The following is a 21177-nucleotide window of genomic DNA, read 5'->3' as shown; positions in this document are numbered from 1 at the left end:
TCCGCGTGCTTCGCAGGATCTACAAGTGGATCCCGATCGAAACCAGTAGAACGGTGACCCAAGCCCTCTTCAGCAGCCGGCTGGACTACGGAAACGCACTCTACGCTGGAATCCCAACCAAACACCTACAGCGACTACAACGCATCCAGAACGCCTCAGCCCGCCTGATCCTCAACCTCCCACGTCGCAGCCACATCACCCCCACCTAAGAGACCTGCACTGGTTTCCCGTCAACAAGAGGATCACCTTCAAACTCCTCACCCACGCACACAAAGCACTCCATAACTCCGGACCAACATACTTGAACAGCAGACTCAACTTCTACACCCCCGCCCGCCAGCTCCGCTCTGCAAGCCTCGCCATCTCCGCCGTCCCCCGAATCCAACGAACCACCGCCGGAGGCAGATCCTTCACCTCCATCGCGGCAAAAACCTGGAACTCCCTCCCCACCCACCTGCGGCAGACCCAGGACCTGCTCACCTTCAGGAGGCTCCGCAAGACCTGGCTCTTCGAGCAGTTGCAGCAGACCCCCTTCCCCCCCCCCCCCCCCCCCCCCCCCCCCCTCAGCACCTTGAGACCCTCGCGGGTGTGTAGCGCGCTTTATAAATACTGTGATTAATTAATTGATTGATTGTTTGGGACTAGAATGTTGGTTCCGGACTTAGATATGAAAGGCACAGTGGTGGAAAACAAACAATTTGATATCAAAGATCGTTTGGCTGTTTTACAGGACTTAAGTGAACTAAGAATGCAACAAAGCAACGTGGTCCTAAAGCCAACCACCACTGAGAAAAATCCGGCCGTCCCAGCAAGGCCTGTCTGGATCCCAAAGCTTGGGGATCTAGTCAGAGAAAAGATCGCGGATAAGAAGGAATTTGGGCCTTCATACAGACAACCAGTACCTGTCCTAGTAATCCACGAATCAAGAACAGTACTTTTGTCGCCCCTTGCTGGTAAAAAGGAGAAAAGATTTGTGTCCATCGACCTGATCAAACCACACTATGTGGCCGATACTGAGCAGTAGGCCAAGTGGACTCCGTCAATGTAGCAGACGCACTCCTCTAGCTACAATCCAAGAGGTTCAAACTGAGAGACTCATCACCTTTGGAGATTCGACTGTAAGAAATAGAGGACTAAGCAACAAAGCTATGGACCTTGTACCTCTTGAGACCCAAAAACCAGTTCGTCCAGATACACCTGTTTACAACGAAGTAACAAGTGATCAACTGGTTCCAGCAATTTCATCAAATACGGATGCAATTCCAACCATTGACAGAACTGCTTCTGGCTATTTCATGAACTTTGACATGTTTTCTGAGGATCCCAGCAAGCCTGAAACGACGCCAGTACAAAGAACTTTCAAAGGACAAGCAACAGACTTTTTTCATCTACTGGAAAAAACTTATCTGGTTTCACCATGGATTGAAATATGGATTGTTTTGGGAATATTCTTCTTTCTACTTTGGTTAGCTCTAGTTATAACCCAGGGTATGCTGATTAATGGAAGATATATTCAAATGGACACAGCAAGTAAAAGAGTGAACTTAATTCTCCAGCCACACAAATCAACCCATCGTGAAGCAAGAGACTTGTCAGCAGTGAACATCACAGCGATTCCTATACCTGATGGTATAGTTTGGGACAAAACCGAATATGACATTTTTGGCCCGTCGGAGCTTTTGAAGATTCAACATTTATTTAAAATATCATTAAGTGACTTTATTACCTCTAGTACCTTTTCTGATGATTGGGACTTCGAGACTGTTAATAATATGATGTCTGATCTAGAGATGCCAACTGCATTCACTAATAATGAATATTAACAAGGTTCATCAGACTATGAACAACTGTACTGTTATAACCATTGTGGTCATCATTTCTTGCATAAATCTGCAACACCTAGAAATGTATTTATGTATAACCAACGCGAACATTGTCCTATGCCACCAAAGGGTAGCTCAAAAACATTTGCAATGAAATTTCCATATTTTTCAGGGTTTAATATCTTGAATGCAGAGTCACTTTACTTTAAGAATGTCAACAAGACAGGAATGAAAAATATGTTAACATATACCAAACATTTATTCGACAGCCTTTATTGCCCAACTCTCTAGACAGGGTTATGGCTTTTGGAAAGACATTGAGACGAAAACTGTCTGGGGTACTAAAGATTGGCAAGTACAGGGAATAGAAGCTTTGTTTAGAGCCTGTATCATCCCTGAGCAAATTATGTTTTTGAACGACACTGTCCAACAAACATCATGCCTTGGAATAGCCAAGATAAAAGACATGAACACTCCGTCTATACCTGCACCTACAAGTGAAAGCACTACACAGGGGGATGTCGATGTACATACTATTTTGAATAATAACAGATCAGATCCTGAATGGAAAAAATGGTTGCTCTGGCCCTTAGACACAAACAACTGTCAAGATAGATTCCAGAACAAAACACAAGGTTTTACCTTTCATAGGCCAGACCCACGTTATGTCCAAAGACAGCATCCGGGGGTAGTAACAACTTACAGTGTAGGGAAACTTTGCCTGGATTGGCTACAGAAAGCTACACTAGAGGATGTAAAACAACATGTAACTTTACTTCAAGAAGGCGCAGACCTTAGGGAATTCTTGCTAGGACCAAGAAAACCGCGTCAAAAACGTTTCATATATGCCGGTATCTACGTTGCTTATAATGAAGCATGGAAGTTAACCCAAGCAGAGACTGCAGAACAAATACGAGAAATTGATCGTATTAATTTAGAAAAATCTCTCTCTGTAGTAGACAATGGGTTAACGACTCGTCCAGGACATATTCTTTGGACAGCATTGTATCCTCTGTCATAGACATCGTGGAACAAGACTTGGTCATGTTGCAACATGGTCAGTCACAGCTATGTTCTATCATGCTATTAGGCTGGACGCTTCAAAACCTGCGTTCTGGCTATGTGCCTTGGCGTTTAATCAATACTACGTCACTGTTTGCAGAATTCAATCTCACTGATAGACAGATCAAACTGGCACAAAGGGGAGCAGACTATACGGTGCAGAGCATTGAAAAACTGGAGAAATTACCATTCACAGTGGCAGAAAAAACAGCTACTGAGTGGCTCATACATGGTAAGATTACTCTGCCTGTTATGACTTTCCATTTTCAGTATTGCCTAAAAAATATACCAGCAGGCAAAATATGAAAGATTGGGTAAAGAATACATCAAGACATCCTGGGATTTACCTTACACACACAGATGTTGGAGTGGGGGACATGAAGTGTTTCTTAGCGGTGAAAACTGTGAACACGCACTAAGCGGTTCTCTCCTTTGTCAGGGTATTAACTTACACGGGGCCTGTGACGGTTCCACTACAAACTTATCCTGCCACCTGCACGGTTCACCGGCAGCAGTGATTAATCCAATCTTTGGTCAACTTTCAAATGGGAGTTACATTATTTTGAATGATCACAGCTGCTGTGGCATGCTGCCAGGTATCCCATATCTAGTAACGGTTACATCCAGGGTCACTTGCTGTATGCAGGTCTAGTTTCCCCAAATGGACGTAGTCAGGGAGTCGCCTTTATGCCCTTCTCTGAATATCTCTTCTATACGAGTTGATACACTAAGCAGAATAAAAGCCATTTTTTACAACAAAAAACCGTGCCTTTGACCTCTGCCAAAGAAACCTATGATCTCCAAGTAGCAAGGACTTCTGCAGAGATACATACCCTTTTATATACAAACTGCCCTGTGCATTTCTCAGAAATGTTAGGTGGTATCTTAAACATGTCTGATACGAGCGGTATTGTACATGTATTTAAGAACATGTGTGCAGGACTGTTAGCGCCTTTTCAAGCAGTCCTCGGAATATTTCCAAACTTCGTGCACTCTGTGTTTGGCGGACTGCCGCTCCTTTTAGCACCCGTTGCAGGGATACTATTGTTGCTCCTACTGCTACGATATGGCCAGCCAAATCACCAGCGACGCCCAGTTCACCAAGGAAAGAACTCTATTGGAGATGAAGTGTCGTGAGCGCATCGTACAAATTCTGGGTTTACCTCGTCTACGAGAATTAAACACCACTTGGTCTCTGTCATTCAGACCAATCTGGCAAGATTACATCTTACCTGTTCTACGCTGCCTGCTATGCGGTGAAGAATGCGTGCTGGACATTTGTCCCCTAAGTCATGCCTACAGATATCGATACTCTGCTGGACCCGATAATGGCCCATGGTATGTGTTGTTCCCAGCGGCTACCAATCCTGATGGTGGCATTCATTGAGATCTCAAAGACGCAACATGCTACTGCTGAGGTACGAGAGGAAACACCAGGCACGCAGGTAACATCCAATCCGGACATTGCTGATGCTTCCCATGCTGAAGGCGATAGTTCGCATCTATGTGCTGTTGATCTTCTACACAAGGTATTCCAACTCTCACCCACAATGGTAGACGACTTGTTGTCTACAGGATTAGAAAATGTTATGTTTTCTCCATCCCCACACACTGACTTTTGATTCAAGCACACAGTAACCGGAGAGACTCTGATTTTGGCCTTCATTCTTTTTCAAACGTGATACTGACTTTGGAACTTTTTCTATGATTATATATTTTTTTCTTTCCGTCCCAAATTTGTATTTTTCATTTTTTGGCACAGTAATCTGGTTATAGTAGAACTATTCATAGAGAACAGAATTCCAGGGACAGTATGCCACCTTGTCATGAATAACAATATGACTTGTGTAACCTGATATGAAATGGTTTCGGCCCCTTTTTCTTCTGTATTTACGAACCATTTCATTACATGTATATATTTTGGTTCATTCATTTAGCATTCCAATATGATCCTATGCTTAAAATGGAACTTTGCCTTTAATATGTACAACACCTTATGCATAGCAATGGTTTTTGTAAGGTATTTTTAGGACATATGTTTTAGATATATTTTTAGCTTATTTTAGCAAACCCATGCGATACTCGGTTTTAAGATATGTTTATAACGTATAGGATTTGGTAACGTCGTTCATACAAAACTGGAGTGGGTGTTGTGTGCAGATTTAGATTCCGTATATAGGTTTCCCGATTCATGCCCTAATATAGGTACAATTCACATTGCCCTTATTTGGACATAGAAATCCGACCCTTATTTAGACATTGTCCATACAAACCAAATACAGGCATGGCCACCTACATCCGTCTATCCATGTCACAACGAATTCTTGGAAAACCAGACCCTTAAGCCTTTAGGAATTTCGCTCAGCTTGAATATTGATTTCTCCAAGAACTCATTAAGTATGCATGAACATCTATTCCTTAGGGGTTCATTCATGACGTTCCTCTGCCCCACATTTACGTCAATACTGGCCTTCCTAGACACCTTCAAGGTATAAATATACCAGCATTTGCCCTGGCAAATTGCGGTTCCCGTAGGATTCGATCCAACCCAGACTACGCGGTTCGCCACGGCAAGTTCGGAAGGAGATCGAGTTCCAGCCTGATGCACTGACCTGACGCTGCCATCCTCCTCGCAGAGAATCCAGCTCCAGTAGTCTCTGACTTCCCTTGCGGGGGGTTAGAGTGTCGAGTCTAGAAAAGAGATTCCAACCTCTCTCATTCTAAGGTATGGAGCTGACTAGAACTTAGTGAAACTTTTGGCAACTTTTGGCTAAACTAAAATATAGCTAGCTATACTTTAGAAATTGCACCTACTTCAAACCTCGTACTGCACTTAGGTTAGGTACACTGGGGTTGAACAATTTAGAAGCATCAGATGAGTATCACATTTTAGCTTATGTTATTTATGTATGTATTTTGATTAATATATGTCATAGCTACAAACCATGCTATTGCAGTATTATTTTATCTTACTGCTAACCTCGTACATATTGTACTTCGCAGTCTGTCTTACGATTGTAGCAATTCATATCTCTTGCATGAGAAATAAGACCGTTCAATAAACCCTTTTATTGAAACGCCCATCTCTCTATTTCTGTGCAACTCTGTAGAAACAAAGCATGCACGATTGACTGAGTGAAACTGTTATCTATTGTATCCACGATTCTGAGACTGTTCCGATTCTAAAAGGAAACAAAGTTGTCATGTTTATGCGGTTGTCAGAGACTAATCCCTTCTTGTACATTCGAGAAGTTTCTAGTGACCTCTGAGTTAGCTGGCACACACAAGTAATTAAGTTTAATATATTCGATAGAGACATACTGACCTTAGTCCTATGTCAAATCTATAGTGTATGTTATTCCAATGCGCAGAGCCTATCAGTGATATAGGAACTACACTACACCCCTCCCACTGGAGGGTGGCATAATAGGGGGCGTACCCACCCAAAGGAAGTGACCTATTGGTCCCAACCTGCACACCCATGTGAACGCACCTAAATTTAATATTTGGGGGTGAGCGTGAACCTTGCCTCCTCAGATTCGAGGAAGATGAACATAGACCGAAGAGCTGTGCTGACCCAGGAAGAAGAGGACACCACCTGCTTTGATCCCAGCCCTACCGACCTGTCCCAACTCCAAACTGAGTACAGTAAAACCCCAGCGTGTCCAGCAGCCCCCCAGAATCCAGAGAACCTGCCCTGCACTCATCTTAAAGTCTCTGTCTTCTGTGATCACCTGATGTGCTCAACAAAGACTCTAAACACGGAACCCAGATCCAGGTGGCTCCGTGGTTCTGCACCCAACGCCCACGGCCCGATTACGAGTGGCCCAACACCATGAGGAGGTCTACCCAGCGAACTCGACCTGGGATCTGATGATCCCCGACCTCCCTCAAGCTTCAAGCCGACGCCTGCAGCTTCAAACTTAAGTGTCCCCCTGACCGTGATCAGTGCTCGAAAGAAGATCTAACACCAAAAGGCACCCCTGCACCTGGCACCACACAGCCTTCGGTGGCCCAACCAATGCTGTCCAGGCATCCCCCAAGAACCCAACTTACCTCTTCAGTCGGTGGTCACCTCCAGGAAGCCTCCCTGCCTGAGCATGCAGCCTTTTCTTTGAACCGGAGATCTCCATTGCAAACCACAGGGCTCCCGACGTTTTCTTGGCACTCTGCATCCAGCCACCTCCATGCCGCTGGTGGTGTAGGCCCTGTACTGATTGTTGGCACCCTGCAGTGCTGATCCTAACCCCAGGAGCTTTGTTTCCAAACCCAAGTTGCCTGCTTGTAAGCAGCCCCTAAACGAAGGCCCCCTTCACCCCGTTGGCTAACATTGGGCCCCTGCACTCTGCACCCGGCCACCCCAGTGCCGCTGGTGGTGTAATTTGAGTTCCTACCTGAACCTTATGGAAGCTTGGTTTTAACCCCAGAACCTTTCTTGCAGGTCATGTACTTACCTGCACATCGCTAACCTTCTTTTTTCGTCATAGGAACCAATGTTCTGAGTTTTTGCTCCTAAATGTAAGTTTTGAACTGTTTTTGTATGGAAGAAAAGTAACTGTGTTTTAAACCTGAAAAAAAGTCTTACTTACCTTTTGTATTGCAGGATCTACAGTGTGATGTCAGGGTATATCATCCTGAGTAGTCGATGTAATCCAAATGTAATGCAAAAGTAATTCCTATGTAATTGAAACTGTTTTAAAAGCAAATACATACATGTAACAATTGCAAATCCATTCCCAACTGCATTTCCTCGTAAAGGTTTACAACTGCAAGTACATTTTACCCACCTGTGCCAAGCCCTGCTTGGTTCTAGAAATAAAACAAAAGTATATCTTTTTTATACTTACCTAATTGGTCTAGATTCTGTCTCTGAGTATGTGTAAAGTCCTTGATTGAGTGAACGCAATAAATGCTTAACACACCGTTCCTGAAAAGCCTAACTGCTAGACCAGACTACCACAAAGAGAGCTGTAAGTGATCATCTAATTTAGCCTCCAATGCCGAGTCCGCTTTCTCACCGAAGAGATGAGTTCCGTCAAAGAGCATGTTCATTTGGTTAGCCTGGACATCACCCAAGAAGCCAGATGTTCTGAGCCAGGAGTGAAGCTGTAACACCACTGTCAACGAAACCGCTCTACCCAGCTAGTCAGTTTTGTCTAAGCCACACCTAATTGTGAATTTTGCTGCATCTCCCCCATCTTTCACGGCCTGGGAGAGTACGCCCAGGCCTCCTCCGGGACCTGTGGCAGCACTTGAGCAACCATCTCCCAAAGGGTAGGGGAGAAAAGGCACAATAAGCATGAGGTATTCACCGACCGCAATGCTAGATGGGTAGACTAAAACATTTTCTTCACAAGTGTGTCCAGCCTCTTGGATTCCCTAGTCGGAGGAGCGGAATGGAACACACCATGGGACGTTGAAGCCTGAACCACCAAGCTCTCAGGGGTGGGGTATTGGATGAGGAAGCCTGGGTCACTCGGTGTAGGGCGATGGGGGCATGCAATTGTCCTAATCACAGACGCCCGTAGCTAGACCTGGACCACGTGCCTGAAATGACATCTGTTAGTGCTTCAGGTAATAGGGGGTCGGAGGTGGAAGGCCCAGGCTGAAGAACCTTGGTCAAGAGATTAGTTCTGACCTGCACAGAGGCCAGCTCCAGTCCAAAGACCTCTGCTGCCCTCCTTGCCACCATGGCATAAGAAACCTGTTCCTCCATAGCCACGGTCAGTGGAGGGAGCATACCAGTACCTAGAGATTTGTCCAGTTTACTGGCTTCTCCAAGATCCTCATTCCAGTCCAACTGTCTAGTTGTTGTTCTAAAGGTACATAGACCCCTCCCAATCCTCACACATGCATGACCCTTCCTCAAGACGCACAGGCAAAGAAGTGGAACCTCTAGGCTACTTTGGTGCAGGAGTCGGTGTAAGTCATCGGGCATAAGGATGGGGCTGGTGCAGCCGGTGGGCGCCGGAGGCACCAACTTCGAATCCGACGCTGGGATAGGTCACATTGGCACGACTGGCATCAACCCGGATCCATGAAGCTCCACCGGCATTGTTTGGGGAGCCGAGTGCGTCGAATCCAATGGGACCCCTTCTGACCCTGCGGGGCCCGAAGGGTCACCAGAGGGGTCTGCCGGCTCAAACACGCGGCACATGGCCTCATAAAACTCCTTTATTTTGGATGGGGTCGCTCTGCCGCCTGGAAACGAGGGGAGGAGCGAAGTCCAACCTGGCTTTGTCTCAGCAGAACCGTGCATAGAGCGTTGGTGCTGCTTGTCTTTTCGAGGGACTACAGACGAGGCAAAGGCAAAGTCTGCGTGGACTTCTTCCTCTTCTTATGCCTCTTCCCTGAGTGTCCTGAGTACCTTGAGAAAGAACAGGACTTGGGGCTCCTGCAGCGGACCCGTGACTAGGATCTCCGCTGAGTCTCGCTGGCTGGTGTTTTGACTGCAATGCCGCAAGCAGCTTCAAAGCTTGCTCTCACAAGGTCTTCAGAGCCATGGGGCGACAGTCCGAGCACGACATTGTGTTGTGGTCGCGCTTAAGGGAACCGCAAACAGATGAGTAGTGGCGGGTTTCAACATGGTTGGGTGACAGGCTCCACACGGTTTAAACCCTGTACATCTAAGGGACACAGAAAAAAATCACTTGACAAAAAGTTAAAAAACCTGTAAAAAAAAGAGAACGTGGGATAGATCTACGCTGGATCAGCGTTTAAGTGCCACAGAAAAAAAAGAATGGGCGTACGCACGTCTAGGTGGCGCCTATATAGGTGACCATGAAGTCATAACCGACGCTTACGACGTCACGCGGTGCCGAACTGAGCCACCCGACGGAGCGCAGGGGTTCTGCTCACTCAAAAGTTTCGGATCCAGCCGGAGAATTCAAAGGTAAGGTATCTGCATCTAAACGCCTCCATGAGAGATATATATCTCTCATGGAGACGTCTAGCTGCAGATACCTTACCTTTGAATTCCCAGGCTGGATCCGAAACCTTTGCGTGAGCAGTATCTATCTATCTATCTATCTATCTATCTATCTATCTATCTATCTGTCTGTCTGTCTGTCTGTCTGTCTATATATATATATGTATATATATATATATATACATACATGTACACACATATATACACATACACACGCACACATACATATATATATATATATACACACACATAAATATATATACACACATAGCCAAGTAGGGGGTTGAAAACCATAAAAAGTATGATCCATTGATGTAATATTGAGAGAATACAATATCGCAATTTGAGCTTAGGAAGGAAAATCAGCATTTATGCAAATAGAATTGAAAATGAAGAGATTAAATAGAAAATGTTTTACAAATGGGATTTTAGATATGTATATACCGTATTTATTCGCAATGACAATTTGTTGGATCTATGTATTTATACATTTATAGATTGTTGCAAGTATTTTAAATTATTTATTTGCATCTGTTAATAAATTATCATGTCTTTCGAAAGTTGATTATTGCGATGGTATTAATTGAACATATCCCAATAATGCTACCAATCACGTACAGGCTAAAGAATCACTAGAAGTATGTTTTCCCTGTTTGTTATCATGTGACACGGGAGGCAATGAGGGTGTGCACTAAGCAATAATAAAAAGCAATGGCGGACTACGCTCCGTATGTGAACAAGAGCACTCGCTGCCCAAAACGCGTCATTGTTTGTGAGGAGTGAGAAGTAAACAAAACATCTTGCCAATGAATGTTGGGTCCGTCACTCTCTCTTCGCCGAAAAGGAGGTTGCGGGAGTTTACAAGTCTTTGAGATATATATATATATGTGTGTGTGTATATATATATATATATATATATATATATATATATATATATATATATATATATATACACACACATACATAGATATATACATATACACACTTACATAGATATATACATATATACATGCACACACATACATATATATACACACACATAAATATATATATACACACACATAAATATATATACACACATATATAGACACACACACACACATATATATAATTGAAAAGTGCTCAGGGGTACCAGCACGTGGGCAAGACTATTCAGTGCATATGACCATTGATGAGGATACCCTGGAAGAGAACTTTTCTTTCTCTTCTAGGGGATTCCTGTTCAATAGTCATATGCACTGAATAGAATAGTAAGTCCATCACACAAATAAGCTGACATGAAATAAAAACAGCCCCAAAAATCACCCCAAAAGGTCCCCCAAAGAAGCTTGCCCCACTTGAGCTTCCGCTCTGGAGTCTGAATCTAGACTGTAATGTCTAGTAAAAGTATGAAAAGATCTTCAATTAGCAGCTTTACAAATTTCTGAAATGGGAAATTTTTTAAGAAGGGCTAAGGTTGCAGCTTTCCCCCACGCAGAATGCGCGTTAAGTCTACCACATAAAAGAATCTTTGCTAACTGGTATGAATGTAGTTGTAGGAGGCTGACTTAGTATATGGTGCTCACTTATCTAAGTGTAGCACCCTGCGCTAATCCAGATAATCCTTATGGTGATTTTAGTGGTCTTAGATAACCTTAGAAAGCTCTTTAAGTTGTAGCTGTGGGGAGCAGCCTTCAAGCTATGTCCAGAAGCATGTAAAGCAGCTTGTTTTACCAGTGCTTAATCTTATTGTATAGTTTGAGTGAAGAAGAACCACACAGTGTAGTTATAAAAAGATGTGTTTATTATAAACACTCACTAACACATTGCAATATCTCCTACCCGGAGATATAAACACAATACACACAAATACTTTGGAAATAGAACACGTAAGTAGCACAAATACACAGTGGTATCCAGGGGGAGTCCAAACCATATACTAAAATAGTGGAATGCGAACCACGACCTAAGTCGAGGATGGACCCAGAAGACGTAGAAGAGCTGGGGACCCAAGGTACCACCCCAGGTGAGTATCTAGGAAAGCCACGGAGGTCGTGTGCAGAGTGGGAACACCATTGCGTGCTCAATGCAAGTCAATAGGTAAGTCGCGATTACAGTTTTAAAGAAAAAGGACACTTCCCAGCGGACCCTGAAGACCCACTGTGGAATATTGAAGGTTAAAGATTCACCTCACCCGTGGATACCCCAGGAACCAGGATACCTACACCAGGGAAGCTGGGTGCATAGGTGAGAAGTGAAGTCAGAAACCTCTGTAGACCACTGTGGAGGACTTCAGAAAAGATGCCTCTGGAGAAGAAGGTGAAAGAGTCTGGTAGAACCCAAAGGTGGATTCAAGATGAGATGTACCTGCAAGCAGAGGGAACAGATTCCATGCCACTCAGGAGTGACCAGGAGGCACGGAAGACGAATGCCCACCGATGTCGGAGATGCAGAAGAGTTGAAGGTACCCTTTACGTTGCAGCTGTGCGGACCAGGCGATGCTGCAGAAGACCAGGAGCCGTTCACAAGCTGTCCCACATTGGATGTCAAGAGCCAAGGGGTCAGTGTCTGGCAGGGGCACCAACAAGCCTTGGCAACTGCACCCAACGTAGTCGTTGAAGAAGGTGCAGTGTAGGGATCAGCAAGGTCCAGGTGAATCACCATGAGCAGGTAAGTCAGAGCAGGCCTCGAGCAAGCAGGGAATCCCACTGGAGCCAAAGAAGACCCTCAAGAGGACCCACGGGCTGAAGGCACAGGAGTCGCATAAGGACCTTGAGCAGCTCACCAAAGGATGAAACCCCACGTTGCAAAGATCTTGGCTGCAGGAGATGCTTGAGGCTGGAGCTTCTTGAAGCCTGAAGATCTCTGAGGGTAGAGTCAACAAGCCTTGGCAACGGCAAGTTGATGCAGTGCACAGGGGTACTGCTCCAGCACTTCCGATGAGGTATACTGGCTTCGAACTAGCTTTGAAGACAGTGCGGGCCTCAAGGGAGTTGCAGAACCACTACATGTGTTGCTGAACCTTTCTGAGTCTGTAGATGCTCAGGGACAACAGACTGGTCAGCTTTGCTGCGGTGCCTGCAGATGCAGGGGAGTGACTCCTTCACTCCAAGGGAGATTCCTTCGGGTGTTTTGGATGTCCACATGCCTTGTGAAGAACCTGTATGGAGCACAGGCACAGACGTTGCAGAAGACTGGCAGGACGATGAGACCAGGAGCAGCAGGAGTCTTCCCAGTTGCAGTCTCAGTTCCTAAAGCAAAGTCCAAAGTGCCCAGAGAGTTGAAGTTGAAGTGGTTTCGGGTCTGAATCTTGTCCCATGACGAATCTATAGACCCACCCACAGATAAGCCCTTAAGTACCCTACGGTAAGGGTTGGGCCAATTTCGGGGTCCCTCCCAGGGGCAGGCTGGACAGAGGGGACGATACTCCAATGTTCTTTGGCCAGTTTCACGTCAGAGGCTCCCTAAATGACTCAATGGCTCCCTAAACTGGTTCAAATAGGAGTATGCATGGAGCGCACCAAATGTGCCCTTCAAAGCAGTCTAGAGGGGCTGGCAAACACCCCCTCCATGCCCAAATACAATAGTTACTGTCTGGGAGGGGGTCACACCTCCCTGTGACAGGAAACCTATTGTCCTGCCTTCCCCTGCTCGAACTTGGCTGAACAGCAGGAGGGCAGAATGGTGTATCCAGTCGGCAGCAGCCATAGTTTGCTGTCCAGGTCTAGAAAACTGGTGGATCTTTACAGTGCATGGAATCATACCTCCCACAACGTTTACAGTGTGGGGGCATGGTTCCAACATGTTCGATACCAAACACAACAGGTTTAGTTACAGCCAGTTTAAAGATAGCCATTGCGTAATGACACATGGCCAATCTATGTATCATAATGACTGATGCAGTTACAACCCAGGAGAATGGACTCCAAGGGTCGTAGGGGTCTCTGCTCATGCAGGGGCACCCTCGCGCTTATAACTGAGCACCCTGCCTTCAGGATTGAAAGGCCTGCCTTAGGGGTGACTTATAGGTTTTAAGTGCAGTGACCTCAGACATAAGGAAACATATCTGTTGTAAGTGGCGCTAGCTCCAGCTTACACAGGCTGCAATGGCAAGCCTGTAGTCACAATTTGAGTGGGCTCCCATGGGTGGCACATACATGCTTCAGCCCATGGGAGACCCATGGTGTACCTATTCCCTGGGTACCTTAGTACCTTATACTAGGGACTTACAAGGGTACACCAGTAGCCCACCTGGAGTGTACCCAAGTACTCACCATGTCCATTTAGGGAAGCAGCAAAGAGTCCGGGATCCCGATTAGCAGGGCCCTGGTCAGACTAGTCAGTAAAACAAAATGACACCAGCAAAAAGTGGAGGTGACCATGAAAGCAGACCCTACTTTACTACAGTAGTATACAGGAAACAATCTAGAAATGGATAGTTTTGATGATTGCAAGCCTGTTCTTACTTGACGTAATTTATGAAAAGGCAGTCTGAATCTGATTTTCGTATGTCTTTAGTTTTGTCTAGATGGGATTTCAGGACTCTTTTTACATTGAGAGAATGTAGAGATTTCTCTGCTGGATTTGACAGATGTGGAAAAAATGTAGGTGATGAAATAGTTTAGTTAATATGGAATTCTGAAACCACCTCTGGAAGAAAGCTGGGGCGAGTTCTTTTTAGCACTCTATTTCTTGGAATACTGTGTATGGTTCAGTAGCACGTAACGTCTGAATTTCACTTAGTCTGTTTGCTGAGGTAATAGCAACTAAGAAAGCTGATTTCCATGTATGATGTTGTAGAGAGGCTTTATGGATAGGTTCAAAGGGGCGGTCCCATTAATTTAAATAGGACAATTTTACGTTCTCAAGGATGAGACGGTGAATTAATCAGAGGAAATACCTTTAGCCTTGAAACACAAAATAGTGGAGCTGATCACCGGCTATTTTGCCAACCCTATGCGACCTGAATCCGCTCCCCGGTGATCAGCTCCACTATTTTGTGTTTCAGAGCAATCATCTAGACCCCGACTCCCATGAGGCACGCGAACAAGCTTTTTTAATTTCTCCTGTCGTTGAATGGGATGACATGACACCTGACCGTGAGTAGATGGTTGGGTTACAGTGATCAAGGGTAGGGTACACCTTAGCGTGTGTGCACCGCCCAGGTCACTTTATTTTGGTCCTGACGAAAACCTAGTAATATCATCATACAGGTTGAAACATGTAGACCCTATTTTTCCAGCACTTATTAGCACTTTACCTCACTTCTGATACCTCTGGCCAATTTAACCAGGAAAGGTATCTCAACAACATTTTTAACATCGGCCAGGTGCTCCAGAATAAAACTTCCTAGTGAGTACATCTGGCCCTCTTTTAATCCACTATTCACTTATTTGCACCAAGAATTACCAGCTCCACTGTAATCAGGTGTCGCAGCACACCTGGATGGCACTCGGCTATCCGGGTGGGACCCCGATGATGAAGCATGTCACCAACTAGGTTGGTGAGTGAGGGGTCTTCTAAAGAAAAGAATACTTTTCGTGCCCTGCACGCCCTCCCAGTATTTTGGAGACTCTGACCAGTCTCCTGGATACATTCCTTCTTTTGTTTTTTTCTATAGTATCTCAAGGGGACTAGGAGTGTTTCCCTCCATTTTTTTACTTCCCTTTTCTCTCATATTTGTTTTGTATAGCTGTTCTGAATACACCATAAGCAAAACCTCCTCCACTTAAATGCATACTATTTTTTAGTGGAAGGTCTTTTAGCCTCTTGTAGTATGTTCATGCAGCCTTGAGGAAGACCTAGATGACCATATTGGAGCAATTCAAGAGCTAGGCCATTAGGTTCAGTATTGGAAGGTTGGAGGGCAGGGTCTGGCCCCCAAACGTGTACAGGAGATTCTGTCTGCATGGCAATCTTTTGTGTGGCCAGGTTACCACACAAGAAACAGGTGAACAGGGTCAATGAATCACTTCTGACTGGGCCATTCCAGACCCATCATTATCATTTTGGTTTTGGATTTGTAAAATTTTATGAGAACTGTCAGTATGAGAGGGATTGGGGCAAATGTGCAAAGAAATGTCCTTGATTGGTCTATTAAAAGGGCATTTATTTTCAATACTGGTTGGTAGAATCTGGATGCTTAATCTTTCCATTTTCTGTTGTTTGCGTCTGCAAACAGATCTATTTGTGGATAGCCCGAGTCTTGCAAGACCTTATCATTTCCTTCTGGCTTGAGCTTCGAGGGACAGAGTTCTCAAGTGATTTCCTCCAGGATTGTTCAGATAATATATTGTCGTTGTATTGTCTGTCTGAACAAGAAGGGAGTTTGTTGTTACTGAAATAAGAAAAGACTTCAGAGCTAGATAAACAGCTCTCAATTCTAGAAAATTGATATGGTAAGTCTTTTCTTTGTCTGACAACACTCCTTGGGTTTGCAGATGGCCCATGTGAGCTCCCATCCTTGAAGAGATGCATCATGATGTCAGTGTTTGAAACGGAAGATCCTGATGGAATGGTATCCCTATCAGGAGATTATTTTGTTGTTTCCACCCTGGAAGAAATTGGATTGCAGACTGTGAGAGGGTCAGTGTGTTTTCCCAGTGGTCTGAGAATTGATTCCACAGGTCCTCTAGGCATTGTTGTAAGGGTTTCATATGAAGCCTTGCATGTGTAACAAAAATACAAGAAGCCATGGAACCCAGTAAGATGAACTCTGAATCTCCGTTGGATGATGAGTGTGCAAGAGATTGTGGCAGTTCAGATGGAGTGATGATAACCTCTTCACCAATGAATACACTTTTGCAGACTATGTATCCAGTATTGCTCAAAGGTATTGTATTTTTTTGTAATGGGTAAGCTGTAGACCGTCTGAGGTTTACTCAAAGTCACAAATTGGTTAGTGCTTTTTAGGCAAGACTTAAAATGATCCAATGTCTCTTTTGATGCTATGCCTTTAATTAGCCAGCCATCTAGGTAAGGATAGATGAGGATGTTTTAATTCCTCAGATGGGTTGTGACGAAGGCCATACATTTTGCAAATGTTTGAGCAGATGATTTTAGTCCAAAAGGTAGGACTATATATCTTTTGAGTCGACTATGAATTGAAGAAACCTTCAATGTTTTATTATTGGAATATAGAATTAGGCATCTTGGGGGTCAATTGAACATATCCAGTCTCCTTGATGTAATTGAGGATAGATCTTCTGTAAGCCAACATGCTGAAATGTTCTTTCTTTATATACTTTTTGATACTAAAAGATAAAAAACCAAACTAAATTTGTCGAGGAAGTGGGGGGGCGGTGGAGGTTCCAACGGTCCAGGAGTGGAAAAGGGGAATTAATTCCTATATTTCCGCCGAAAAGGTCACATATGCTTGTGGGGGTTGCCCCCGAAAAGTTCACAAAATATGGGGCCAGTGGGTTACATATTATGGACTGGATTTTATGAATGTTGTTACAAGTGCCTCAATTGATCCTTGGACAAATGTTAGCCATGTCACACTCTGAGGTCTTGTGGCCCACATTTAAATGTAGTGCGCAGTTCGGGAGGGGAGATGGAAATTTGTTTGTATGCAATGTACTGTTTTTGCCACTCATGTGCCATCTTGCATATATGGATGTACTGCTGTTTGATTTTCAGCATTATGTGCTTGTCTTTCATACCACTGAAATCATTGTTTGTATGTCATATTGGTTGTGATGAAAATATGCAAAAATATGCAAAATAAAAATATATTTAAAATACATTGTGGTGGTCTGAAATGCATACCTCTGGAAGCTGCATTCTCACATACAGAAAGACTAGGACATCCTCATCAACCATTTACAGGACCAGAAAGGGTGTGAACGCTAGTTTTGGGAAAGTATGCTGACTACAGATCATATATTAACTCAGGAGATCTGCGAGATATTGCATGAGCTGCAGACAGTGCAGCTCATAATCATGAAGAAGTAGACACTTATCTATATTTTCTAGTATGTGAATGCTGGAAGCACAGTTTGAGTAAAAACAGGTGCAAGGGCCCATTGGAGGTCTGCACACAGAAGGAGTAGTTTCTTACCTGTAACTCCAGTTCTGTAGTAGGGGTATCTCTGTTATAGTCATAATCTATGAATAGTCCCGCCCATGTGCGGGGACCCCGGAGCAATCAAAAAATATCTCTTAAGTTGTCCTGCATTTGCAAACCTGCAAAGACACTTAAGAGACAGACATAATAATACAGCCTAATTACAATATGGCTGCACTGGCCAGCACTTCCTCTGAAGTGAACACAAAAGCCAAAATAAAGTTTAAATGTCATTTTTATTCACATCTGACATGTTCCTTTATTATCTCACACTCCCTTCACCAAAATCCCTTTAAACAATAGAGAGGAAGGGGTGGACAGACAAGCCCTATAGGCTGTCATTATGTGTCTGCTAAAGGGATACCGTGCCTTTAAGGAACTCTCCAGAGACCCCCGGTATCCCAGGATGCACAGCCACAGCAAGTTACTTTCAGTTCTTTTTGAAGGTGTACAACAACAGGCCTGATACTGCCAGTGTACTCCACCGGGGAGGAGGGAAGGTCGCTTATGACTATAACAGAGATACCCCTACTACAGAACTGGAGTTACAGGTAAGAAACTACTCCTTCTGTAGTAGGGGATCTCTGTGTATAGTCATAATCTATGAATAGAATGGCAAGCCCATCCCAACCAACAAACAGCGGTGGAGTAACAAACAAAACACCAACAAATTACTGTGCAAACAAATTCCTCAGCGAAGCCTGTCCAACCTGCGCATCTGCCCTAGCATCAGAATCCAGGCAGTAATGCTTTGTAAACGTATGGACCGACTTCCAGGTGGCAGCCTTACAAATGTCAGCAATTGGAACATTCCTAAGCAAAGCTGTAGTAGCTGCTTTGCCCCTAGTCGAATGCGCTGTAGGCTTACCCCCTAACGTCTTATTAGCTTTCTGATAACAAAGCTGAATACAGGACACAATCCATCTGGAGATGGACTGTTTTGAGGTAGCTAGACCAGTTCTTACTGAACCATAATTTACAAACAGTTGATCCCTCATTAATCTGGACAACACCACGTTCAATTCCCATGGTGGAGAAGGTCGTCTAACAGGGGGAAACACCTTACGCAAACCCTCCAAAAAATCTTTAATCACAGGGATTTGAAAAAATGAGGTTTGGGAAGGGCCCTTTCTATACGCAGTCAAGGCTGCGAGATGAACTTTAATAGACTGAAAATTAAGCCCAGATTGCGCTAACTGCAGCAGATAAGGCAGAATAACATCTTCTTTACAAGATGTAGGGTCAATGTCCTTTGCCGTGCATCATAAGCAGAATCTCTTCCACTTATAGGCGTAAGAAGTCCTCGTGGACGGTCTCTTCGCCTCTTTCAAGATCTCCATACAGTCCTGAGGTAGGTTCAAGTGTCCATACTGTACTAGCTCAGGAGCCATGCTGCCAAACTCAAGGACGAGAGATTGGGGTGAACCATCTGTCCCCCGAATTTCGTGAGAAGGTCCGGCCGACACGGCAGGCGCCGGTGTGGCAGAACAGACCGGTGAAGAAGGTCGGTGAACCACCATTGCCTCGGCCATTCCGGAGCAATCAGGATCATTCTGGCTCTGGATTGCGACAGCTTGATCAGCACCGCCGGAATCAGGGGAATGGGTGGAAAGGCGCAGAGAAAGCTGTTCGACCAGCTGATCCAAAGGGCATTCCCCAGCGTCCCTGGTTGGTAGTACCTGGACGCGAAGTCGCGGCATTTGCTGATTTCTGCCGTAGCGAACAGATCGATATCCGGAGTGCCCCACTCTGCGAAGACGTCTCTTAGCACGTCGTCGTTTAGCACCCACTAGTGATTTTCTTGAACGAGCCTGCTGAGCGCATCGGCTTGGGCATTCTGCACTCCCGTCAGATGGGTTGCCGTGATCGTCAGGTTCCTGGCCACCAGCCAATTCCAGATAGACTGTGCCTCCCGAGACAGCGTGCGTGAACGGGAGCCCCCCTGCTTGTTGAGGTAATACATGGTAGTGGTATTGTCCGTCTGAACTAGCAGGGAGTTCGTCTTGAAGGAAGGATGGAACGCCTTCAGGGCCAAGTGTACTGCTCTGAGTTCCAAAAAGTTGATGTGGTAAGTCATCTCCGTCTGCAACAATATCCCCTGAATCTGAAGAGGGCCCGAATGCGCTCCCCAACCCTGGAGAGACGCATCCGTCACTATGGTCTGGACCGGAATATCCTTGTGAAAGGGAGTCCCCTTGCAGACATTCTCTGAGGAGCACCACCATTTCAGAGACTGTAGAGCGTGTTGGGATAGAAGAATCTTGTACTCCCAACGCCCCCTCCTCTGGTCCCACTGATCCTCCAGACATTCCTGCAGAGGCCTCATATGCAGACGTGCATTGGGGGTGAGAAAGATGCATGAAGCCATCGACCCCAGTAAAGAGGACACCGTCCTCACTGTAGGAGAGTGGGCTGAGAGGAGGTGCAGGGCCTTCCCACGGATCGATAAGCGTCTCTCCTCCGAAGGACACACGCTTGCGTTCAAAGTATTGACTGAGGCCCCCAAGTACTGGAGACACTGCACAGGGATCTGCACGGACTTCGACATGTTGATGTGCAGCCCCAGGCGATGAAGCAAGGCAGCTGTCCTGTTGAAATGACACTGGGCTTCCTGGTACGTGGAAGCTTTGATCAGCCAACCGTCCAGGTATGGATACACAAACACTTTGTTCTTCCGCAAGTGTGCTGCCACCACTGCCATGCACTTGGAGAACGTCCTTGGTGCAGACTTCAGACCAAACGGGAGCACTGTATACTGGTAATGGTTGTTGCCTACCAGAAACCTCAGGAACTTGCGATGCTTTTGTGCGATCGGCACATGAAAGTAAGCGTCCTGCAGATCTATGGCGCACAGCCAGTCTCCTCAATGCAACTGAGGGTAAATCTGATGCAGGGACAACATACGGAACTTTTCTCTGCGGATCCACTTGTTTGCTTGACGCAGATCCAGAATAGGCCTGAACTCGTTCTTGTCCTTTTTTCTGACGAGAAAGAACCTTGAGTAAAGACCTTTTCCTTTTTGCCCCAAAGGAACAGCCTCTATCGCCTTCTTCTTTAACAGAATGTCCGCCTCCCGCTGGAGCTCTCGTACCATGCAGGGAGAGCGCACTGGTGGAATCTGTGGAGGCGGCCTGGTGAAACGAAGACTGTACCCATTGCAAACAATATTCAGCACCCACTTGTCCTGAGTTATTGTTCTCCACTCTGCCAGGTAGTATTGAATACTTCACCCCACCGGAGCGGGTAACGGATGAGGGGGAAGCGACCTTTCAGGGCTTCGACCCGGCCGGGCCCTTGTTCCCCGACGAGGATTGATG

The 21177-nt window shown here is 45.3% G+C and overlaps 1 long non-coding RNA gene across 1 annotated transcript in view; it reads left to right on the top strand.

The window, feature by feature from the left end:
• Positions 1-17537, top strand: part of LOC146811309 (uncharacterized) — a 42271-nt gene extending 24734 nt beyond the window's left edge. The window contains exon 5 of the long non-coding RNA XR_014965809.1: positions 16233-17537. This is a non-coding gene — a long non-coding RNA (uncharacterized LOC146811309). The remainder of the gene's footprint in view (positions 1-16232) is intronic.
• Positions 17538-21177: the final 3640 nt, after the last annotated feature.

Source organism: Triturus cristatus, chromosome 7 (genome assembly GCF_964204655.1).
Source record: "Triturus cristatus chromosome 7, aTriCri1.1, whole genome shotgun sequence".
Taxonomy (NCBI): domain Eukaryota; kingdom Metazoa; phylum Chordata; class Amphibia; order Caudata; family Salamandridae; genus Triturus; species Triturus cristatus.
The sequence above is the reverse complement of the archived record's forward strand: the minus strand, read 5'-3'. Positions and strand labels throughout refer to the sequence as shown.